The sequence below is a fragment of the Anabrus simplex genome, chromosome 5 (assembly GCF_040414725.1).
Source record: "Anabrus simplex isolate iqAnaSimp1 chromosome 5, ASM4041472v1, whole genome shotgun sequence".
Lineage (NCBI taxonomy): Eukaryota > Metazoa > Arthropoda > Insecta > Orthoptera > Tettigoniidae > Anabrus > Anabrus simplex.
Window position 1 is genome coordinate 14,286,944 of NC_090269.1, and position 12,485 is coordinate 14,299,428.

A 12,485-nucleotide genomic window follows, 5' to 3' on the forward strand; every position below is an offset into this window, starting at 1 on the left:
ACCGTTTAGAAAGTAGTTATCACGAAACGGAAGATGGCAAATCATTGAAATTTCCTCCGTGTATCGACATTTTCCAGGGCTTAAAAGTAATGTATTAGAACAGCCTGGAAGGTTCCCTGTAATGAAAGAGTGACCAGTGACCAAGCGAAATCATGTACATAACAAAAGTTGTTAAATATGAAGCGACACTTCACATATAGTGCACGGAATTTGCAGAAAATCACTAGTATAAGAGAAAACGGAAGAAACATATTGTGGTTTCTCTATAAATCCCCACGATGTTGAGATATTTTTAAAGCATATGCATATCTAAACCTTCCCCTGGATGAGTATATTCTATATACGAAGTTTGGTCGAGATTTATATAGCCGTTTCGCCGTGATAGTGGAACACACAGACAAACAGACACGAAAACTAAAAATGATTGATCCGGTCTTGAGTTGACATAAATCGGATAAATATGTAAAAATAGGGAAAATAGACGAAATTACAGGTAGCGGAATACTTATAATTATACGTATGGGCACGCTAAGAAGTGCAGGCCTTCATTTCGAGATTTACTGATTATAAACAGTACGCCATATCAACAAACGGATTCCGCCATATGACGCCCCTTTTTGTGTTCTACATCATTGGTCCTATGATATTTTCTCGTAGATCCTATATTTATAGGTTGGATTTTGTTACAAACATATAAAATGGTGAAATATGGGCACAGTTTTAACACATTATTTTTCGGATAATTATGTGGCAGCTGGAATCATAAAATTTGACCAACACATGATCACTGGTAGTGTCAATGTGTGTACCCAATTTGATGATTCTATCATTCAGATAGGTGGATTAATGCTAGATTAGCACTCGCATACATACGATAAGATATACGTGCAAAAAGAACAAAATGAACTTGAAATTGAGAAATTCAGCTCTTTCTAACGTATAAGTGATCGAGATACGACAATATATCATAGGAACAAGGATGTAGATCCCCGAAATTGAAACGCGATTTTGCTATCTGTTTTGTGGTACGACTTATCGTTTAGCCACCAATTATCCTGGAACGAAGGTCTGTACTTTCATTAAAATTGCCTCCATATTTCGATACGTTCCGGGGCCCAAGGTTATACATTTGTACAGCTTGGAATTAATCCTCAAAGGAAAGAGTGTCCAGGTTCCTGGATTAGTACTCGCATACATGCGGAGTAATTAAGGAAGAAATTTTTACAGTTAGGAAAGTTGAAATTAATAGAAAAGAGAATTTTAATTGAGGACAGCCGGATAGTACAAACATGTAACTACCAAGGGTATGTATTGTTAAATTAAATGTCCCTCACTAAATTGTGATGATATGAGTTAAGGATATAAGAAGGCAGTAACAGAGGATAAATCTAGGGACAGGAATATTTTTAAACAGATAAGAAGGTGACTTATGTTGTTATTACTTAAACCTAAAGAGGCAAAAGAGAGTCAAGAAAGTAAATCGGTAAAACAGAAGTAGAAGAGAATCGCAGTGAAATTTTAAGGGAAAGCCAGAAAACACCTTACCATGCGAAATCATGGGCTGCACTCCGCGGTACTGTTCAAGTATTAACACCCCCTTTAGACCTATTCGAAGATGATTGTGAAATTAAAGGGTATTACGCAAATTTCCCGCAGAATGGCAGCATGGAGTCTCTCTCGCATTCAATGCAAGGAACAACCACGAATTTACAAGAATGTTGAAGAAAATGACATTATGTTACTTCCCCGCTGGCAAGTAGCCAGAGACGTTGCGATGGTAACCGGTAGGCTCGTTGTCTGTGTGTCGACCACTCAATGCAGAGCATGAAACCCGCAGAAAGTAATCATTTTCTCCGTCATTTGAGGAGTAAGCCAAATTATGCCCAAACAAAACCTGTTTATAAAATGAAGGGAATTTTCACATTTTGTCTACAGATTATACAGAAAATCAATAGTATAAGAGAAAATGAAAGAAAACTGTTGTGGTTACCATATAAACTCCCATTCAGTTCAGAGATATTTAAATCTTTTGTATACCTAAACCTTCCCCTGGGTGCGTATACTCTACATATGAAGTTTTGTCGTATCTGTTCAACCGTTTCACCGTGATGGTTGAACAGTCGGGCAAACAGACAAACATACACGAAAGTTAAAAACCAGTGATACGGTCTTGAGTTTACCTAAATCGGATAAATATCTGAAAAATATCGAAACAAACGAAATTACAGACAGCGTATTTCCCACTACTTTATTTATATAGATAACCATGGGTACGTTTATAATCCAAGACCTTCATTTCGAGATTTACTGTTTTTAAACGGCACGTCATATCACAAACCGTATTCACCATCAGACGCCTCTCTTAGCGTTCTATATGGTTTGTCCTATGACAATTTTTCATATCTCCTATATTTAAGGGTTAGATTGAGTTAGAAATATTAAATAGGGTGACATTTGGGTACAGTTTACATCCATTACTTTCTTTTTCGGATACTAATGTGGCAGATGGCATCATAAAATTTGATGAACATATGACTACTGATCGTATCAATGTGCTTACCGAATTTCATAATTCTATCTTTCCTATAATTGTACCAAACCATACGATATATGTGTACATAGTACAAAATTAACTTAAAATTGAGAATAGTCGTTCTATCTAACGTACAGTATAAGGGATCAAGATACGACTATATGTCACAGTACCAAAGATGTAGTTCCCTCCATATTAAAAGGTGATTGTGCTATCTCTTTTTTGATACAACTTACCGTCTAGCCACCAATTACGCGAAACGAAGGTCTGCGCCGTCATTGAAATTGCCTCCAAGTTTCGATACGTTCAGGGCCAAAATATTATACATTTTTACAGCTTGGAATTGTTCCTCAAATTAAATAGTGTCCAGGTTTCTGGATTAGTACTCGCATATATACGGAGTAATTAAGGAAGAAAGTATTACAGGTAAGAACGTTGAAATTAATAGAAAATAGGATTATAACTGACGACAGCCGGATACGACAAAAATGTAATTCCAGGTGGATGTATTGTAAAATAAAATGTCCCTGACTAAATTGTGATGATATGAGTTACGCATATAATAAGGCGTAACAGAGGAGAAATCTAGGCGCAGTTATTTTTAGATAAACAGATAAGAAGATGACATAAGCCTAAAGAGGCAAGGCAGAGGCAGGAAACCAGAAGTAGAAGAGAAATGGATTAAAATTTTAGGCAAATGCTAGAAAACAACTTATGGTGTGAAATCATGGGCTAAATTCCGCGGTACTCTTCAAGTATTAACAGCCCCTTTAGAGCTATTCGAAGACGATTGTAACCTCCAAGGGTATTCCGCAAATTTCCCACAGAATGACACCATGACATCTCTCTCACCTTCTACGCAAGTAAGTGTAAGTAAGTAGGTGGAAGCAATGCCAATCCACGCTTCCAATTTGAGAGCCCCTGGGCCCCTTTTAGTCGCCTCTTATGACAGACTGGTTGTACCGTGCGTTTTATTCTACCGCCCCCACACACAGGAGGACATTGTCTGTCCGTCAGCTGCTCCATGCAGAGCATGAAACCCGTACAAAGTAGTAATTTTCACCGTCATTTGAAGAGTTATCGAAATTATGCTCAAACAAAAAAGTTGTTTAAAATGAAGGGACTTTCCACAAGTTGACCACAGATTTTACCGAAAACCAATAGTGTAAGAGAAAATGGAAGAAAACGGTTGTGGTTTCCCTATAAACCCCCATTCAATTCAGAGATATTTAAATCTTCCCCTGGGTGCGTATACTCTATATATGAAGTTGGGTTGAGATCTATCCAGCCGTTTCACTGTGATGGTGGAACATACAGATAAACAGACCGACAAACAAACAGACACGAAAGCTAAAAACCACTGATACGGTCTTGATGACCTAAATCAGATAAATATCTGAGAAATTTGCAAAACAAACGAAATTACAGAGAGAGCACCCCTATAATTTTATTTGTATAGATGGCAGTTATCAAGTGAGCCTCCCGTTATAAGTTAGTAGAAATTCCCGAAGTCGACTGTGGCTGGCAGTAGGAAATGTGGCCTGCCATTATCCTCAAAACTTCCCCAATGCCTGCCTTACATCGGAAACAATGTGTGGCGCCCTCCCTGTTTTGTTCCTTGGATAGCGCTATGGGACATGCAACTTAACATAATCTTACTCACTGCCTTTACAGTAATTTTGGGAGACATCTTGATACAATCTAGAATACCGTAGCGAAGCAGGGTACATTCGCTAGTAAATAAATATATACTAGGGGTTTGACACTGTTATTGGTCGTTTTTATTTATAATATTGCATTTTACCACTTCCTCTAAAGTTTCTAGGAGCGTCACGTCTCCACCGTAGTTTTCGCACAAAGTAAGTAATATTTGCACCAAATTTACGGTAGTTGACAGCTATGCCGTAAAATACACAAATATATCCATAATCTCGGTCATTTTGGTAATGTCCTGTTCCAACCTTTCTGATCCCCTATTCCAAGGTGGCTGAACTTGAAATTTAAAGAATTTCGGATAGCACTACTCATCTCAGCGACCCAAAAAAACTGTGGATTCAACACTATTTTTGAATATTTTTATATTTCACTTTCCCCTTGGACTCCCCACATGGACTTAAGCAAATCCGGAGTGTTACTATTCATCTCAGCGACCGCGAAAACTATGGAATCGACACTATTTTCGATTACCTTAGTGTCTCACTCCTCCCTCGCCCCCACCCCAAAGGGGCTGAACTTGGACTTAAACAAATCCAGAGTGTCACTATTCATCTCAGCTACTCTGAAAACTATGGTTTCAAAATTATTTTCGATTATGTTGATATCTTCCCACTCGACCCCCTTCTCTAATTGGTAATGTAACCAGAATATATTTATGGGTTACCTTGTGACTTTTAAGTGCTGTTCTTGAGAATTATCTGAATAAACTAAAAACATTTCCTATAACTAAAACATTACGCATGCAGCATCAAGCGGCCTCCCAGCCAACTTGTTGCTGTATTCAACAGGTGGAATGACCTATTGATCGCGTGATCCCTCTTGCAGCTAGGGTGTGCGTATTTATATATAGTGTGATCCACTGAAGAACGTCAAGAGAGTAATTAGATAGAGAGGATTAACAGCCATTTACGGCATTCCGTGATGAAGTCCGGTTTATTATGCATTATCAAAATTCTACCCTGCATTGATAGTATCAACTCTCTAAGGGTAGCAAGTACTGTTAAGGCTTTAGTAGGGGCGAAGCAGCAGGGTTTAAGTTGATACGAATCTTTCTAATTATTCAGATATTAATTCATTCATTTATTGTATCTGACACTGAGGACGGGAACACCGCCATGTTTTATAAAGTATTTTTCTTGATAGGAGGTTCATTCTTGTATATTATACAATTGGATGTTGGTATATTTGAGATTATTAGACTCCAAAACTACTAGACCGATTTCAATGAAAATTTCACAAGTTGTTATTATTACTTCCGAGAGGGATTATGAATTGCTTTGAACAAAATCGGATAGGTAATTTTACTATTATGAGTAATTTGATGTAATTTTATGAAATTGCAAAGCCGCACCAAGACTTAACGGATGCACTGTGTTATTTTATGGAGATTTACATCAAATACTACCAACTGTAGCAAGAGGAATGAGAGCTGATGAAGTCAACGTATCACTAAAGAGGTCTTACCTGCGATCACATGTAACCAAACTGGAACTACAAGCCAATATGAGGATTTTTCCATCTGGACAACAGGGTAATTCATTTTCTGATGTTTTATTTCAAGTAGATAATGGTGAATCACTAGCCAGAAATGGAAAAATTGATTGTTGTGACCTATGTGGTTTGTTCTCTAATCTACAGTACTTGTTAGAGAAAGGTTTAGCCAAATTTTTCAAACATTTCTCACACAAGACGTGGAGTTGTTTCAGAAGAGAGCTATACTGTCACCAACCACTAAGAAAGTCAATAAAGTTTTGATAATGTCTAGGTTTGATTCGCCGTTTTAAATTCACTATTCAGTTAACTCTGACCTGGATATAAACGAGTCAGTTCATTCTCCTCCTGATTTTTTAAATTCTTTGACTCCTCTTGGAACTCCTTCCCACAAACTGATTTTTAAGGTAGATTTCCCTATAATATTAGCCCAAAACCTCAACACAGTGATACGAGATTGCTAATAAAACCGTTAAGGAAATTTCTACTTCAGTGCACGATCCTCACTGGGTTTGTAGCTTGTGAAACACTTTTGATCCTTCGAATAAAAATTATATCCACCGACCTACAATTTCAGTTCTAAAGGCTTCAGTTTCCAGTAAAAGTATGTTTTATTGTGACCATTACAGAACCGCATGTTACAGATCTTGACATGAGCGTGGTCCCGTCGCGTGTTACTACCAAATAACATTCCTTTGGGCTGGCCTCAAACGGAGAATCACGTAGCGTAGTATGTACGGAGATATTTAATACGTAAGGCCACCCATGCCCAGCCAGGGAAGGTCAGCTAATACAGTATGCCTGTCTGATAGATCATCTGCTCAGAGGCTAGTTGGATCCTAAAACAGCACCACCAAAGGCTATGCAACTAGAGGAAAACCACAAAAACCAATAGCAGCACCAATATGAGGCGTACTAGCCAACATGAGAAGTGAGGTAGTTTGCCATTGCTTTCCTCACAGGGCCAGAAAGTGCTCTTGTAGCACAGCTAACCCTATGAGCAACATCTTTCATACCCCTCACATACACTGGTCGTGCTCTGAATGCCAATACTCAGCACCACCCATACCCCAGCAGCTTCCATATTGTCACAGCCATGGATGAGACTGGGACTTCAGAGGAAGCTATACTTTGCTCTGGCCTGTGCGAAGAGATGGATGCAAAAGTACTGTATCCATCAAGAAATTACAGCAGGCAGTAGACAGTATATAAGGTTAATTTTCCTTTATACACAGGCATACCAAAATGTACACAACGGAAATTGTTCTGATGGACTGCATAATATCCATACGGGGCTTTGAAGCGTGGCAAGTCTTAAGGAAAATAATGAATAAGAAGAATATCGTCAGATACGAGGTTTTGCTTCTTAGGCGACGATATTGCAATATTTATTTATTTTTCAAGGCCAGTAAAAGTAGAAATGACAATATTTTGAGGTTGCGCCGTGTGAAGTGAGGCAAATTGGATGGGATATTTAAATTTCTCGAAGACTCTACTGCATTCTCGTATATCGATGGCTTTCTTTTAAAACCTCGTATGTCCAAATGTTCTTCCTACCCATTATATTCCTTAAGACTGGTCACGCCTCCCGGTCATATATTTGTATGCATTCCATCAGAATAATTTTCCCTGTGTCCATTTTCCTTTGCTAATGTCTAAAGGAAAATGGACCTTACCGTACCGTATTGTAGGGATGTTGATTGCATGGCAAATTCACACACTCCTAGAGTATAATGTATTTAAGGTTCATTTTCCTTTACAAGCTGGCAGAGGAAAATGACCATAACGAAAATTATTCTTTTGGTCTGCATATAAATATGGGACTGGGAGGCGTGACCAGTCTTCAAGAATATAATGGATAGGAAGAGTATTCGGACTTACGAGGATTTTAAAGAAAGCCATCGATATACTCATGGATTAATTTACCAGTGCGTCGGACAGATTTTAGCTTTGAATTTGCATCCAAGTGATTGCCCTTTCCATTGTTATTTCTAACTGAAGTTCGGAAGTGAGAATACCTTCCAGTTTTATGAGTCATCACCCTGCGATAATTCTGTTATCAGTTCTCGACACCAGAGTGGCGTCATTTTTTTCTGAAGGGATGTTCCTCAAATTTTCAGTCCCATAGCACCCAAGAGGTGAGAGCATATCCACCTATTTGAAAGATGGTCTAATGAAAATCTGCAGCATTCTTACATCCGAGAGTCAAAACCCGACATGGGCTGCGAACTAACCTGGGGAGTGCTTTCATTCATAGGCTTCTCTAATTTAACTCCACTATAGAAAACTTAAAATAAAGTAGAGTCGAGTCGAGTCTTACTCCAAAATAAAGTTTCTGTGGATGTTGCGGCTTTTGTGTTAGCAATTCTGCCCACCTCATTTCATTGTCATTTCACAGCTGGCAACGTGCTGCTGCGTGTTTGTTAATGAGACGGAACATGGTGACCGGCAGCAATAGAAGTATAGACTATTTGTGTAAATATATGGTGTCTATACATTTAGTCATGTAGAATGAATATTCTAAACCATTTAGTGAGTGATGTATTGGTTTCTCTCCGTGTAGGGCGGCCTGTTCCTCCATCTGACGTGTATCTACTTGTATTTGTGCACCTGTGGAAATGGACATTGTATGCGCGTCCGATATGTTGATTCGTCTGTCATAACAGTAGATAAAAAAGGGAGTCCCATCGTTCCTTCATTTGTGTTAGTAAATCTTTCTCCATCGTCAGGCCACACTGTACATAAACATCCCATCTAATACACTTATTTCTTGTAAGTTTTCTTTTATCACGTAAGTGTAATGTAGGCCCACCATTATTTCCTCTTTTGACATAAATATCTCTTAGAACTGGGGCTCATCCTTAAGTTTGTATAACAAAATAGTGTCATGTTACAGAATGTGTGACGTGGTGTTACCCAGGGAACTGCACAGGCCAAGGATTTTTATGTCATGGCCATCCATCAGTACTTCACTTCACAGCCTTCTCGCTTGGTGTTGTGGCGACGTACAGTTGACCCGTACTATTTGTTAGAACGGACATGTACTGTAACTCTCCACAGATTGTCTTGACACAAAATAGTTTCAGTTAATGGAATTTCCTTCCGTCTCTAAATTAGAGATATTACTAGCAGAATGTTATTGATTTAGAAATCTTACAGATGGTACACAGATTTACAGAATTAGAACATAACTTCTGATTACAGTAGCTGTCAAAATGTCTTTTTGTATCAATTTGCATAACCATTGTTTTCAGTTAGGCTATATGTAGAGTAAGCTTAACGACGCTGTAGATGTACAATGTAGAACATGTTTTGGTATAACAGCAGGTTTCAAAATAAATCGATAATAATAATAATAAGTACTTTTTCTACAATGCGAGAAAGCATGGTTAGACTATACTGTATGGTTGTATGTCCCTAGCTCCTTATTGTCCGACTCGTTGGCTGAATGGTCAGCGTACTGGCCTTCGGTTCAGAGGGTCCCGGGTTCGATTCCCGGCCGGGTCGGGGATTTTAACCTTAATTGGTTACTTCCAGTGGCCGGGGGGGTGGGTGTTTGTGCTGTCCCCAACTTCCCTGCAACTCACACACCACACATAACACTAACCTCCACCACAATAACACGCAGTTACCTACAAATGGCAGATGACGCCCACCCTCATCGGAGGGTCTGCCTTACAAGGGCAGCACTCGGCTAGAAATAGCCGCACGAAATTATTATTATTATTAGCTCCTTATTGCCAAGATTTTGTTGTTTTCTCTCCTGTAAAATAATAAATGTGACTTACGATATGATGATTCATAGGTACAGAAATAAAATATAATTCATAAAAAAGAAACACAATAATGTCGTCCATTCCAGTGACAATCATGTGCGCGTTTTTTAAACGCGTTTTAAGGGGCATTTAGCCAAATTTAATGCCTGACAAATAATTCCCTTGACAGCTAGTAATGAGCTCTGCCTAGAAGTGCCAACATCTCTTTTTTCTTTTTTTAATTTTGGTCACTTGGACCACTTTCGCAAACGGGCGACTCATGTAGCATGTTGCCATTTATAGATGTTTCATTATTTCAATTCATATACCTAACACACATAATCTGCCCTATTCATTCGTACTAAAGTACCATAATATACTGATTTTACAATTTGTTTTACGTCGCACCGACGGCACCGATGGGATAGGAAAGGGCTGGGAGTGTAAAGATATCCGCCGTGGATTTAATTAAGGTACAAACCCCATCATTTCTCCGGTGTGAAAATGGGAAATTACGAAAAACGATGTTCAGGGCAGCCGAGATTGGGGTTCGAATTGACTGTCTCCCGAATGCAAACTGATAGCTACGCGACTGTAACCGCACGGCCAATTCGCTCGGTATCATAATAAATTACCTCCTTCCATTTCTGAACGGAGGTCTCAAACAACGTGAAGCGGGTATATGATCCTTAGAGTGTTGGTCATACTGATGAATATTTCGGAAAGCAGTAATTATCTTGCACCGGCGTAATTTTATGAGCTGCTCAATTTAGCCGGTGAGATCGCTATGTGGGCGAAATCAAATGGGTTTTGCTAGGCGTTGTTGCTTGATCGGCTAGAAAGCACAACCGAAAAGTAATCTTCGCCTGGAGAGGATTTTGAGCACGTACCTCCGAGCTGACAGGCGCGTTTGTGTTTGATGCTGATATCAGGGCAATGCTCTCAAGCCGATCTTAATTCACGTGAATATTTAGCAACACTGCCTCGCAAGGCCCACTTTTCGCCCACTCAGAGGTGTGATTAGCTCACTTCAGCAGGTGATATAATGACAATGGTGCAAAATTTCGATTTTTTTCAAATGATTTATCAGTATGAAAAACATTCTAAAGCTCATATCGTCGCTCTTACAGTAAAACCTCGTATCACCCAATGCTGTTCCTATCCGTTACTTCTCTTACTAGTCACGCCTCCCAGCCACATGTTGAAATGCAGTGCATCAGAACAATTGTCGCTGGATTCATTTTCTCATGCTAATGTGTAAAGGAGAATTAGCTTAAATACAGTACATTGCAGGAGTACGTAAATACGTCATCCAAACAAACACACATTTCTTCAGTGGGGCGCCTCCTCTTTTATGTGCATAATTATTGAGACATTACATACAATCGTAAATTAAATATTCTCGGTGATATACGCGTTCTTCCCAAATACTAAGAGCCCCTTAACATTTTTCTTTCCATGCAACCATTGTCAAGGAACTTAAGTCTACCTTAAGATTAGTTTTTGAACATTAGGTTTTATGGTTTTGTTAAATTCAACATTGCAGCGCCCTACGTCAGATATTTCCACCTAAAGTTACGCATTGAAGCTCAACAATGAGATGTCAGAAAACGTGACGCTACATTTCTATATTTGACCTCATTTTCTGCAACTGTACTTGCCATCTGCTGCCGGTTGAATCAGTACCAGTGCTAACGGAAGGAATTTTCAACATTTCGTATAAGAAATAGGTTCATGTGTTATGCTTGTAGGTTTTTCCTTGTATGTTTCCCTAGATTGATGTATAAAATATGTTCTAACATGGGAATAAAGCGCTTCCAACCAGCAGAGTTTGCTGTGCGGTTAGGATCGAGCAAGTGTGAACTTATATTCTGGAGATAGTGGGTTATGCCTCCACTGTCGGCAGCCCAGAACATGGTTTTCCGATTTTCACACCAGGAAAATGCTGGAGCTGTACGTTAATTAAGGCCACGGCCGCTTTCCTCCCACTCCTAGCACTTTCCTATCTCATCGTAGCAAAAAAAACCTATCTGTGTCCGTTCGAATGATGGCAAATTTCAAAGCAAATATATGTATATATTAGCTTAGAACTTAGGTCGGCAATGTTCTGCTACCTAAGGTTCAATATTGTACAAAAATTCTCAAGGAATTCATCGTAATATATGTGCTGCGCGTCAGTATTTCTACAAAGAATTATAATGTAGCGGTTTTCCTAAGCGTAACGAAGTTATTTTCTTCTTTTTGGTGTGAGAAGCGTATCATGAAACTTTGACCGCACCTAATTATTACTATTATGCCACCTCAGTTATATATTAGTTAGAAATTTTTTCGTTACAGTTTTCCATCGTGAAATCAATCATTGCAACATCACAGTAATTAAGTCTGGAAAATATGAGGGACTGGATAATTTTAATTCTCATGCTCTGTAAAAGAAGTGATTGCCGAGTTTTAAGAGGATGAAGTGACGAATTGATTATTCTACAGCTCACTCCGATCTAGTGTGTCACTCACGATAATCCCCAGATTTTCTACGGACTTCTGAAATCGTACAGCTACACCAAAACATGGAAATAAAACATATGTCAATATGTCATATTTTCTTCCCCTACGTGTGAGTAATATACCCTGAAAATTTGGTGGTACGTTATTGTTTCACTCTCATTCTTGTTTTTATTCTTCTGCTTCAATGTTGGCCTACTTTTGACTACGGAAAACAATTGACTTGCTTCTTCCAGAACGCCTTCATCATTTCGCTGTGGTTCCTATTCCTCTCCTATAACAACAGGTTCTTGGAATATTCATTTTGTTTTTCCTGAAACCCCTTGAATTTATCAATCTCGAAACATATCTGTATTAAGGATTTATGTTCGATTGATGCCAACTTTCTCCACATCCTTCCTTGTTCCTTCTTCCCATTTAGTATTTGCATTTAATTTGATGAAGCAGTTAAAGATTTTTTTTGTTAGGCGACTCTCGTTCATTTTTGTGAG

At 38.8% G+C, this 12,485-nt stretch overlaps 1 protein-coding gene across 1 annotated transcript in view; it reads left to right on the forward strand.

Moving 5' to 3' along the window:
- Nucleotides 1-12,485, forward strand: part of bma (SCY1-like protein bma) — a 1,798,985-nt gene that overhangs the window by 573,721 nt on the left and 1,212,779 nt on the right. The gene's annotated exons all lie outside the window — the stretch shown is intronic.